The sequence below is a fragment of the Prionailurus bengalensis genome, chromosome E4, assembly GCF_016509475.1.
Source record: "Prionailurus bengalensis isolate Pbe53 chromosome E4, Fcat_Pben_1.1_paternal_pri, whole genome shotgun sequence".
Taxonomy (NCBI): Eukaryota; Metazoa; Chordata; class Mammalia; order Carnivora; family Felidae; genus Prionailurus; species Prionailurus bengalensis.
In genome coordinates this window covers 30,781,208-30,792,993 of record NC_057360.1, presented here as the reverse complement: position 1 = coordinate 30,792,993, position 11,786 = coordinate 30,781,208, and the positions used below count along the sequence as shown (strand labels likewise).

General features: G+C 51.8%; 1 long non-coding RNA gene across 2 annotated transcripts in view; it reads right to left on the bottom strand.

Annotated features, from left to right (window-relative positions):
- Positions 1–5,947: 5,947 nt before the first annotated feature.
- LOC122476529 overlaps positions 5,948–11,786 on the bottom strand; it is a 93,080-nt gene continuing 87,241 nt past the window's right edge. The window contains exons 5-7 of one of the 2 annotated variants that reach the window (XR_006295521.1): positions 11,591–11,735; positions 9,785–9,893; positions 5,948–7,182 (exon numbers count right to left, since the gene is read on the bottom strand). This is a non-coding gene — a long non-coding RNA (uncharacterized LOC122476529). Of the gene's footprint in view, positions 7,183–9,408; positions 9,894–11,590; positions 11,736–11,786 lie in introns of those variants that run through there. The other variant, XR_006295520.1, reaches the window with a different exon arrangement.

The window sequence follows — 11,786 nt, the reverse complement described above, 5'->3', positions numbered from 1 at the left end:
GCACTGTCACCAGGGGGCAATGAGGGTCAGGGCTGTCCTGGGGACTCAGAGCAGCTCCTGGGCTGGTGCTTCTGAGCTGAGCTTTACAGGAACGAGAGCGAGTCACCAGCTCAGTCGTGGGCAGGGGATCGTTTGGGAGGTCACGGCCAGAACCCCCCGTCCTTGGTACTGTGTGGGCTTTTAGAGGTTTTGCTAAAAATGGAGTGGGTGTCCCTAGGCACCCTCAGAGGGCTCCAGAGCCTTTGGGGACAGCAGGGCATTTCTGTTAGGCATAACACTGGGACTTTCAGAGTCAGCCCCAGGACACAAATCTTTATTTCCACCCTTCAACAGCTAACCTAACCTGCCTGCCCCAATCCGCGTGGTACAAGACCCCACCTTCACCCCAGAGAAGCCGGGCAGGGTGTGGCCTGCCATGTCTGGACTGGTGGCTGAGTGGGGTGGGGCGGGGAGGGGGGCCGGAAGAGGGGGAGCTTGGATGGGGAGAAGCTCACATCAGTGGTGGGGTGGAGACTGCCTCCTGAGAGAGGGAAGCAAGCAGGCGGCGCCTCAGGAGTGGCTCACGGCAGGGAGAGTTGACCTGCCAAAGGACGGTGAAGTAACAGGTCTGCAGGTCCCAGGAGGGGAGCCGGCCCACCCAGAGAAAGCCTGTCAGCATTGCAAACAACCCGGGGCCAGGAGGACAGTGAGTCCCAGGCTGCACGTGCACCCAGGGCTGCCCTGACCACGGGCATCTTGGGACCATCTCTGTGTTCCAGAAGTCATTCATGCTCGCAGGGAAGAACAATGTGAGTGAGAAATATATGATGAGAAGGAAGATTCTCCTCCCTCCCCACCACTGGCCTCTGGCCCCTTTGAAGCCAGGCCCAATAAAACAATCCCTAACTTGGGAAGGCCAAGGATGTGAATTTACATGTCCTTACACCTGTGGGTATGTCTGCATTTCTGTGTGACAGCCCCAGCTCTCAACCCCACTGCTCATGGGCAATCTGCTCCTACAGCTAGAGCACACACCAGATTCTGGAAACCGAACCTCTTCCTTGTCCCATCAGGCCTACGGCGGCCACAGCTTTGCTGTCTCTGAATGCCCAGCAGCCCTTGCTGGCCCCTGACCTTGCCGACGCTTCCGTTTAGAGTCTTTTCTTGAACCCCGTCAGGCCCTGTTTTGCATGTGCCTTATGTTCTGCCAGAAATGCCAGAGACAAGGCCGGAGCTCTGAGCCTCAGTTTCCCCATCCTTATGTTGGGAATGATAATGACATCTGACTTACCTTTGTAACGTTGGAGCTGGTGTTTTAGGACATGCTTCCCTTTGGGAGGAGCTGGGAAGGTGTACGGCTGAGGGTCACAGGGGAGACAGGCAGGAGGGGTCCTGTCAACGTTTTGCAGGCAGGGACAGAGATTCCTCATGGGGTGCAAAGCTCATATGTATGCCGCCTAGGTCTCTGCTCAGATGACCAGCAGGATGGGTGTTTGTGTCCTGGGATTAGGATGGATGGGATCACCCTGTGGTCCAGCCAGGCTGGGACAGCTCAGAATACCCACCCTCCAAGAGCCCTGCTCTTGCCGCCCTCTGAACATGATTCCCAGCCCTCCTGTATGGGGGGGGGGGGGAGACAGAATAATGACCCCACAGAGATGTCCCTACCCTGATCCCTGGAATCTGTGAATATGGCAAAAGGGACTTTGCAGGTGTGATTAAGTGAAGGATCTTGAGATGGGGGAGTATTCTGGATTTTCTGCATGGGCCCTAAATATAATCACAGGGTCCTTGTACAAGAGATGCAGGAGGGTCAGACAGTAACACTAGTGTCAGAAGCCGAGGTAGGAATGATAATGTGAGCCTCCGGAAGGAACTCAGACCTGCAGACACCTTGCGTTTAGCCCCGTGAGACTGATTCTGGAGATCTGGCCTCCAAAACCATAAGATGATAAACTGGCATTGTTTTAAGCCACCAAGTGATAGGTTTTTTTTTTAATATTTATTAATTTTGGGGGGAGAGTGCAAGCGGGGGAGGGGCAGAGAGAGGAGGGCAGAGGATCTGAAGCAAGCCCCGCGCTGACAACAGTGAGCCTGACGTGAGGCTCGAACTCTACAAGCTTTGACATCACGACCTGAGCTGAGGTCGGATGCTCAAACAACTGAGCCACCCAGGTGTCCCTGTGATAGTTTTGTTACAGCAGCAACAGGAAGCTAATACACAGGGTCAGGGCCAGGCCCAGAGGGAGACAATGGTAAATGCTGGGCTCTGATCCGTTCCAGAAGCAGCTGCCCACCAGAGACCTGACTGTAACTTCACAGGGCCTCAGTGTCCTCACTTTGGTCCAGGAGGCACAAGTACTTCTTTTTCCAGGTGAAATGCTGGTACTAATTACTTTATATCTGAAGGGTCTCAAACTCCAGTGTCATCACCAGCTGCAGTAATGTGGTAACTTGCTCGAGAGAGTGGGAGGGTATAAGGCAATGGGAAATAGGGGGGCCCATGGCAAACTGGAGAAAACACGCCTTGCTTAAAGACATCGACTTTAAGGAACAAGGAAAGCAATAAATCCAGCCAAATGAAGTCTATATATAATACATCTTTGTGGCTGGTCGATGGGAGTTTCAGATCCCACATTAACCTGTGGTTCCGGCTGACCCCAAAGAGAGGTGGTCCATGGGGTAAAGAGCAGCAGTGGACGTGATGAGCGCCTCTCAGCCCTAGCTACCGCTTGGAGTTACCCCCATACCCCAACCAAGATCTCTACCACTCGTAGCCTATGTTTTATAAAAGGGGGTTTTGATACGGAGCCAGGGGAGACCCATCGGACCTGTTGGCCAGCCAGTTCTGCCTCGCTTCCCTCATCCTTCCCAGCCTGCACAAATCCCTCAAAGTCTACCCTGGGGACATTGTCCCTTCAGCTCTGGGTCAAAACCTCTCTCCTTCCTCTCCAACAAGGGAGGCCCTTGTGTGGAACAACCAAGAGGTTACCATTGTTGAGTCAAGATTTAACCAATGCAAACCATGGGTGGGCATGCTGCGGACTCAGAAAAGAGGGACGCTGTCTCAAAAGAGGAGGGGAACACAGATGTCATGGGACAGGTCGTGGGCATCGGAGTCAGGCAGACATGGGCGAGTCCCACTTCATCACTTACCAGCTTTGTGACTTTGGGTAACATACTTAGCCTCTCTGAGCCTCGTTTTTCCCATTTTTTTTAAATAATTTTAAAAATTTTAATGTTTGTTTATTTTTGAGAGAGAGCGAGCGTGGAGAGGGGCAGAGAGAGGAGGACAGAGGATCCGAAGCAGGCTCTGCGCTGACAGCAACGAGCCTGATGCGGGGCTTGAATTCCCAAACTGTGAGATCATGACCTGAGCCGAAGCTGGATGCTCAACTGACTGAGCCACCCAGGAGCCCCGTCAGTTTTCCCACTTCTAAAATGGGAACAATACTTTACTGTATTGTTGTTGTGCAGATTAAATCAGATAATGTACACGAAAGGCAGTATCTGGCCTAGAAGGGGAGCTCTGCACACAGACTCTGGACAAGGGTGCCTTGGGTTAGAATTCTCTTTAGTGGCTGCGTGGCCTCGAGCAAGCTATTTCGTGTTTCTGTGCAGAATTTCCTCATCTGCAAAATGGGTTCACTGACGTTCTAGAGGGCTGTTGGGAGGATGTGATGGGATACCACATGTCAAGGACCTAGACCAGGCCTGGACTTCATAAAGACTCCATGAGCATGTTAATTATTTATTAGGCCCATCCTGGCATTGGTGAGCTCATGTCTTCTGTGCCCGCTGGGCCCTGGGCTGTGTTTCTGGGATGGGGAATGGAGAAGCCAGAACTGTTCCCTGGTTTTATTCTCCCCACACCTGTCTGCCTAGTTCTTTTCTCTGGTTCCCCTAACCTGGATACTCCACTGTCGTCACCTCTGCCCTATCGTCTGTGACCTCCCCAGGCAGGGGAGCAGCCCCTGGCGGCCCCAGACCGTGGGGAGCAGGGCCACTGGGCAACGTGGTCTGTGGGGGGGGGGGGGGAGGCGCCTGGGGCTGCCCTCTGTCTGAGAAACTCCATTCGTCACCACAGAGGACGAGCACTGAGCTGCACCCCCTCTGCTGGCCAGCACACGTGCTAGGCGGTCTGGGATGAATCACTTCCCACGCCGTGTTGTCATCCAGGCTTGAAACAGAGGCCCTGTGTGCAGCTTTTGTGTGTACGGTTTCTTTCCATTCCATGATTCAGAAAATGCCACTCACTCAGCCATGTGATCCCCTAATCTTCTGCCAAGGAACTGAGTGAGGGCAAAGGTTTGCTGGAAAACCCTTGAAGGACGGGGGAGGGCAGCTGCGTTTGCCAGAAAGTGGACTGAGCCAAGAAAACTGCAAGTTGGAATTCATGAAACCATCATCGGGAAAGAGCACGGGGGGGGGGTGGGGGGTGGGGGGGGTTAGGTATTATGAGACCAGAGACCCGCCCACAACAGCAGCTGTTGGTGTGCAAAGGGCCCTAACGTGGTTGTGCACAGATTTCCACCTGTGCCAGCCCCACAAAGATAATGGGATTATTTTGTCTGATTATGAATGTAAAACTTGTTCGTGCAAAAATTCCAATCAATACGGAAAAGTATAAAAAGGGAAGGACGTATCCCCCGTGTGCTTTGACCAGACGCTGTTTTCATCCACTGAGACACCGTCCGTGCGTCTTCAGGCCCAGAACTGCCAGCTTCTTGTCCCTTGAGCTACTGGCCGTAGCCCAGGTCTGATCCTGGCTCCTGCTCCTGTCCTGGGACACGGTGCCTCCAAACACACGGGGAGGTTTGCCAGATCTGGACCCCAGCATCTGGGTTCTAGGCCCCACTTGGCCATTAGCTTGCGGTGTGCCCTTAGGCAAATCACTCCGAGTCCCGCTCTTCTAGTCAGTGAAACATGGGATAATAAGTGGACTGATTTGTTGGGAGGATGAACGGCATGAGTGGGTCTGAAGACTGCAAACCCAATAATCTCTTCAAATACAAGGGAGTGCTGGCTTGATGCCCGTTCCCCCGCCGTGGCTTCGTTAACCCCAGGGCGGTGCGGAACCAGCCACCTTCTCCACAAGCTCTTCTCCAGACACCCTCACGATTGGCTCAGAGCAGGGAGGGGGCCCAGGCTGGGGCCCCCGGTCACGGCAGCACCACACCTGAACACTGGCCCGGCACGGGGGCCAGAAGGCACCCAGTTCGGAAGAATTCAAAGCCCTGTCTTGTCACCAGTTTTGATCCAAGATAACTCCCCTCCCTCACCTCCCACACAGACGGACTCGCCAAGGCTGGGCTAACCCTCAGGGTCATTCCTGCTCAGAAGCACTCTCTGATTTCAGGAACCTTTGTGAATCCCCCAATTTGTGGTATCATTTTTATGATGTAAATGAGTTTTAGTAAAGTCCTTAGCTTGAAAAGAGGTTGTGTACTTACAGCAGGGACGGTAATGACACTATAAGGATATTTAGCTATTCAAACGGCCACTTTTTTTTTAATGGTTATTTATTTTGAAAGAGAGAGAGGGCGAGTGCATACGTGAGTGGGAGAGGGGAAGAGAGGGAGGGACAGGGACGATCCCAAGTAGGCTCCTTGCCATCAGTGAAGAGCCTAACTCTGGGCTCAATCCCATGAACAGTGAGATCATGAGCTAAGCCGAAATCGAGTCAGATGCTTACCCGACTGAGCCACTCAGGCGTCTCAAACCATCTCTCATATTCATCTCACTAACACACCTAAACTTGCACGTTGGGGACCATCACCTTTGCCATGTTATGGCAGAGTTAAAGAAGGCTCAGGAGCACCTGAGTGGCTCAGTCTGTTAAGCGTCCGACTCTGGATCTTGGCTCAGGTCACGATCTCACGGTTTGTGAGTTCAGGTCAGGTCCCACATCAGACTCTGCGCTGATGGTGTGGAGCTTGCTTGGGGTTGTCTCTCTCTCCCCCTCTCTCTGTGTCCCTCCCTGCTTGTGTGTGCTGTCTCTCTCTCTCTCCCCCCAAATAAGTAAATAAATAATCTTAATTTAAAAAAAAGAAGGCTCAGGGGACACGTCTCTAAGTAGCACCATATTTCCTCGTGATCCCAGACCCCGTTTCCTGTGCCTCTGCCTCCCCGGCTTCCCCCTAGCAGAGCCAGTTCTGACTTTGTTCCTACCGGGTCCGTGCAGTCTGGAGGCAGGAAGCCCCAGGCGGACAGCGCAGCTCCCGTGGGAGAGCGAGGCCAGGCTGACCACTGTAACCAGTCATTCCTGCACCCTATCAATCGGCTCTGTGCTCACAGACCGTCCCCATGTGGATGCGGGTGACGGCAGCCCCTCGGTCACCTGGGCGAGCATCCAACCTTTTCCCACAAAAAACAAGACCTGCCTGTTCCTGTGTCTGGGTACTGACCTCCGGTCCCCTGATCCGAGGCCCTGCTCCCACTGTCTGTCCCCTGGCCCCTCGAGGTTCCCTTAAGCCCCAGGCAGGAGACAGGCAGGGGTTCCACCCGTCCCCCACCCCCCTGTCCAAGTGCCTTCTGTCTGCGGTGAGAAGCCACAGACACACAGCGTGGGCCCTGGGCCTTGCCTAACTGGCAGGGCCCTCCCTCCAGCCCATCCTAATTTACTTGGAACAAACAGCCATGCCTCCTGACAGGAAGCAGCAAAGCGAGGACTCGAACCCGGGTCTTCTCATGCTGTGCCACACGCTACCTTGTTCAGGCTGTGGCGAGGCCTGAGAATCCAGCATCCCTAAAAGCCAGCCTTGGGATGGAGGAAGCGAAGCTGGGAGGCAGGTGGTGGCCATGAGGAGGTGGGGCAGTACAGTGATGCAGGCTTAACCGGGAGGGGCCTGTGTGGCTCTCAGCCCTACGGCCACGCTGAGGCTGCCAGAGTGTTGTAATGATAAATAAATGTGTCGTAATAATCATAATTGCTCTGACCGTGGCAGGTAGTACATAGTGAGCACTTACTGTATGCTAAGTGTGGGGCTAAAATGCCGTACCTGTAGTACTTCGTTTTCTCCTCACGGTCACCTGCTGACATAGCTGCCATTGTCACCCTCCATTTTATAGATGAGGCGGCTGAAGGTTGCAGTGGTCCACAACCTGCCCAAAGGCGTTGTCTCACAGGTGGAAGATGTGAGATGAGAATCCAGGCTCTCTGATCTCGTGTTCCACTCTCTCTAACTTCTGTAAAATCTGCTCCTTAAAAACAACAAAAACAAAGGTATAATCTACCCTGCCCAGAAGGTGGGTCAGGAGTATCAGGTCTGCTGAAGAAAGCTGAATGTGTTACTGATGTGTGAGCATTCATCTGGCTTCAGCACCAGGAGTCCCTGTCGCCCCAGGATCTGGGAGGCCCTCAGGGTCTTGCCAATGGCTTGGGGGCGGCGGGAGGGGCCTCCTAGAAGCAAACCAGGTCTCCTGATCCAGGGCTGGCGAACCGTGGCCAGACCACCCTCCCCTCCACACATCCCTGCATTTGTTCCTGGCATAGGAGGAGGAAGTTCAGTAAATTATGCCAGGACTGGCTGGTGAGAAGCAGGGAAGAATAAATGGCAAATTCATAAAATGGATTTTTAAAGTATGTATTGCTTTTTTAAAGTTTATTTATCCATTTTGAGAGAGAGACAGAGACAGCACAAGCGGGAGAGGGGCAGAAAGAGGTGGGGCTTGAACTCATGAACCTCAAGGTCATGACCTGAGCCAGAGTCAGTTGCTCAACTGACTGAGCCACCCAGGTGTCCCTAAAGTATGTAACTGATGGTAGGATTTCAATGATAAACATCCACCAGAAAAATACGGCTTAGTTTGGCTTCAAACAAGGTATGTTAATTCAAACAATTTAATTTACTGACAGTCTTCACAGTTTACAGGTCACCTGTGTGGCCTCTCTGCTCATTAGTGGAAGAGTAGACAAGCTGACTGAAAGTGACTGTCATGTGACCTTGTGCAAAACATAGGTTGTAATACCACTGTATATAAGTGTTGCAAAAGCAGACGGGGAAACATTTAGACCAGTTGCTCTATAATTTTTCTGCCCGTGATAAGAAACATATTTTATATCACAGCCAAGTGCACACACACACACACACACACCCAGGTGCACCCAACTAAAACAAATATCCCTAAAACAATTTTTAACCATATTACATGAAATACATCTGGTATTTTTTATTTAATGCCATTTCATTTAAGTCAAATGTGATTTGAGATGCACTAAATTTTTTTTTCATGATCCATAATGTGTGGCAGCCCACAGTTTAAAAAAACTAGCTGACCATACTGACAGCAATAAAAAGGAACAGACTGGATACTTTGTCTGTCTTGATTCCCCCTTGGATATAAACTCCCCCAGATCAGAGGCTGTGCCCTCCCACCAGTCCGAGGGGGGACTCTGCATAATGGATCTCTGGAAAACACAGACACTGTGTGACAAACACTGGGACTCTGAGCAGACAGGGGACTAGGTTCCAGGGGAGAAGGCAGGGGTGCCCCTCCAGAGTCAACATTTAAGTGGGATTCACTTAGCCATAGAATGATCTTCAGGGAGGGGGAAATAGGCTGAATGAGGGTGGTGAACGGGATAGAGGGCAGGTAATGGCAAAGTGCTCCCCAAAGTAGTTTTGGGCATCGCCGTGTGATCGGCACAAAGTAGGGGGGATAGCAAATCGTTAAGAATAGAGACTAGGGAGCCAGCCTTCAAATCCTGGCTGTATCACCTCAGCTGTGTGACTGTGGGTGGGCCATTGCCTCTATGCCTCAATTTCCTCATCTATCAAATGAGGACATAATAATATTTAACCCTTTAGGCTGTGACGTATCAAGATGCCAGCTGATGCTAAACAAGAAGTTGGCTAACCTGCCCACACAAATCGGGCTCCACCTCTTGCCGGCGAAGGTCACTTTATATAAAGCATAAAATAGCTCATGTTATGGGGCGCCTGGGTGGCTCAGTCGTTTGAGCATCTTTTTTAAAAAAAATTTTTTTGGGGCGCCTGGGTGGCACAGTCGGTTAAGCGTCCGACTTCAGCCAGGTCACGATCTCGCGGTCCGGGAGTTCGAGCCCCGCGTCGGGCTCTGGGCTGATGGCTCAGGGCCTGGAGCCTGTTTCCGATTCTGTGTCTCCCTCTCTCTCTGCCCCTCCCCCCGTTCATGCTCTGTCTCTCTCTGTCCCAAAAAAAATAAATAAACGTTGAAAAAAAAATTTAAAAAAAAAATTTTTTTTAAGTGTATTTATGTATTTTGAGAGAGAGCTTGTACACCAGCAGGGGAGGGGCAGAGAGAAGGAGAGACAGAATCCCAAGCGGGCTCCGTGCCATCAGCACAGAGCCCCACGTGGGGCTCAAACTCACGAACTGTCTGCGCTTAACCGACTGCGCCACCCAGGTGCCCTTGCGCCTCCGACTCTTGATTTTGGCTCAGGTCATGATCTTACGGTTCGTGGGATTGAGCCCCGAGTCGGGGTCGTGCCGACAGCGCGGATCCTGCTTGGGACTCTCTCTCTGCCCCTCCCCTGCTGGAGCACGCACGTGCCTGCGTGCATGTGCTCTTTCAAAATAAATAAATACTTAAAAAGAAAAACCAAAACAGCTCGTGTGAAGTGGTGCATAAGGGGTGGCAAGGGTTCCAACCCCAGAGATGCTACACAGCAACAGAGACAGCTGCTCCATGAGAGGTCAAAGGTGGGATTCAAAACACTCCCACCCAAAGTTGGAGGCAGGGAGGTTGGTCTTCGGGCTCAATAGCACTCAATAAATTAATATTAAGACCCATCATTACGTAAATCATACTTCTTTCCGGTAACCTGTTTCCTGTGCCTATCTGCACAATGCGAGGTAACTGCCTTCCAGCCCTCACCACCGCTCTCCGAGGGTGAGGACCATTGAGCCACTTCTCCCAGTTCTGGGAACAAGCTGGAACGAGCACGGGGGTGGAGTTAGTCCGCAGCAAAGGCCTCTGGGTGCACAGTTCTCAACCTCAGGGTGCATCCCGTCTTCCCACATAATCTTTGCACAGCCCAGAGTTAAAGATCCCTTGAGTGTTGTTGTATATTTCTTTTGTCTGGGTTCTCAGGCTCAAAATGTGTGGGCAGGTCGGTGGCTTTCTTCCACTCTGCATAAGTGGGAGGGAGGTGCCTGAGGACTCAGGTGTGGCTTAGTAACTCCAAAATCACACACTGTCCCTGGCACATGTCTGGAACGCACCAGTAAAGGAAAGGACGGATGAGTTTTGTTCTCCCCATCCCCAATTGCTCAGTCGGGGCACTGGCTTCTGTTGCCTGCAAGAACTCCCTCCCACCAGCCCTATCCATATTCATAGTCCACACTTTTGCTAGAAAGATCTTTTTCAAGTGCAAACGTGATCCTGTTACTCTTTCTCCCTATATTACAGCCCCTGCTTAAGCCCTTGGCAGGCGTCCCACTGCTTACGGTGCATTTCAGAGTCCCTTCACCACAGAGCCTCAGCTCAGTTCTTCAGCCTCGCCTTTCCCCACCCCTAGGAACCCTATGGCCTCACCAAACACCTTGCCTCCCCTGAATGTGCAACACAGTCTCAAACTTACACGCTTTTGTCCCTGCCATTCCCTGTCCCTTGCCTGTTGTGGCTGTGCCAGCGGGCTAGCCCCACTGTAGAGAATTGCCATGCTCCGTGGAAACACCATGTTCTCTGGGAACCTTTTCCACTCTGCAGTCCCAGGAGCAAATTCTTCAGGCTCCCACAGTTGTCTTACCTTGACTGTTCCTGCCAAGCTGCCCCAAAGGCTCTGCTGGCTTCCAGCTCTGGCCACTAGAGGGCAGTGCAGTGTAGCTGAGCCGGGCTCACCAGAGGCTGACTCTGCCCTCCCTCTTTCCTTAACACACACCAATGTTTGGGCCTTGCCACACCTCTTGGAATGTTGCACAGCCCCCCTCTCGGGCCTCCTGGCCTCTGCCACTCCCCCTTCACTCTTTTATGCACAGGGCTGCCCCAATTTCCTCCCTTAACTGTTATTTTGATCACCTTTCCCTCTTCTCCACCCCACCCCACCCTTCCTCAAGAACATTCAGTAGCTCCTTGTTGTTTCCATATTAACCCCAAACATCTCATTTTTGGGTTTCTTTTGTTTATGAAAGTGTTGCCACTTCAATAACAATGAAAAGTTAAAGAAAAATATTTCATAAGTCCATTCCTTGATTTTCTTATGTTTTACTTTCTCTTTTTCTGTGTGTGTGTGTGCGTGTGTGTGTGTGCACATGTGCGCACACATACGTGTATTTGTGGTTGTGGTCAGAGCATTGATACAATCTTAAATTTAACAGTTTTGGCCTGTTTTGAAATTGTAGACAATCTTTCAAGTTACCATTTGTCTTTATAATATGACTCAATATGTCAATATGAAGGAATTTCAGCTTGGGTCTCAAGGCTATGCGGTCCAGTCCTCAGAATTTGTGTGGAATGAACTGGGGGCTCCCAAACCTGGCTGATCACCAAAATCACAAGTGTGTCAATGGGACTTGGGAAATGCCTCAGTTCAGGCTCCCCTGGCGATTCAGATCCAGGAGGACCCGGACAGCGCCTGCGTATCAGTCAGGACTGGACAGGTTCTGCTATGGTAACAAACGACCCTCACCTCTCAGTGACTGGACATGAGGAAAGTTTCTTGTTTGCTTGCTCATTCCAAATGATCACCTTGGATTGGTTCGGAACTCTCCTGTAACTCGTCACTCCAGGTTCCAGGCTGACAGAGTGACCACCATCCGGAGTGTGTCTGACCCCTGTGATGGGGGTGGGGAGGGGGAACGTGGTGAATTACAAACTGGCTTTGC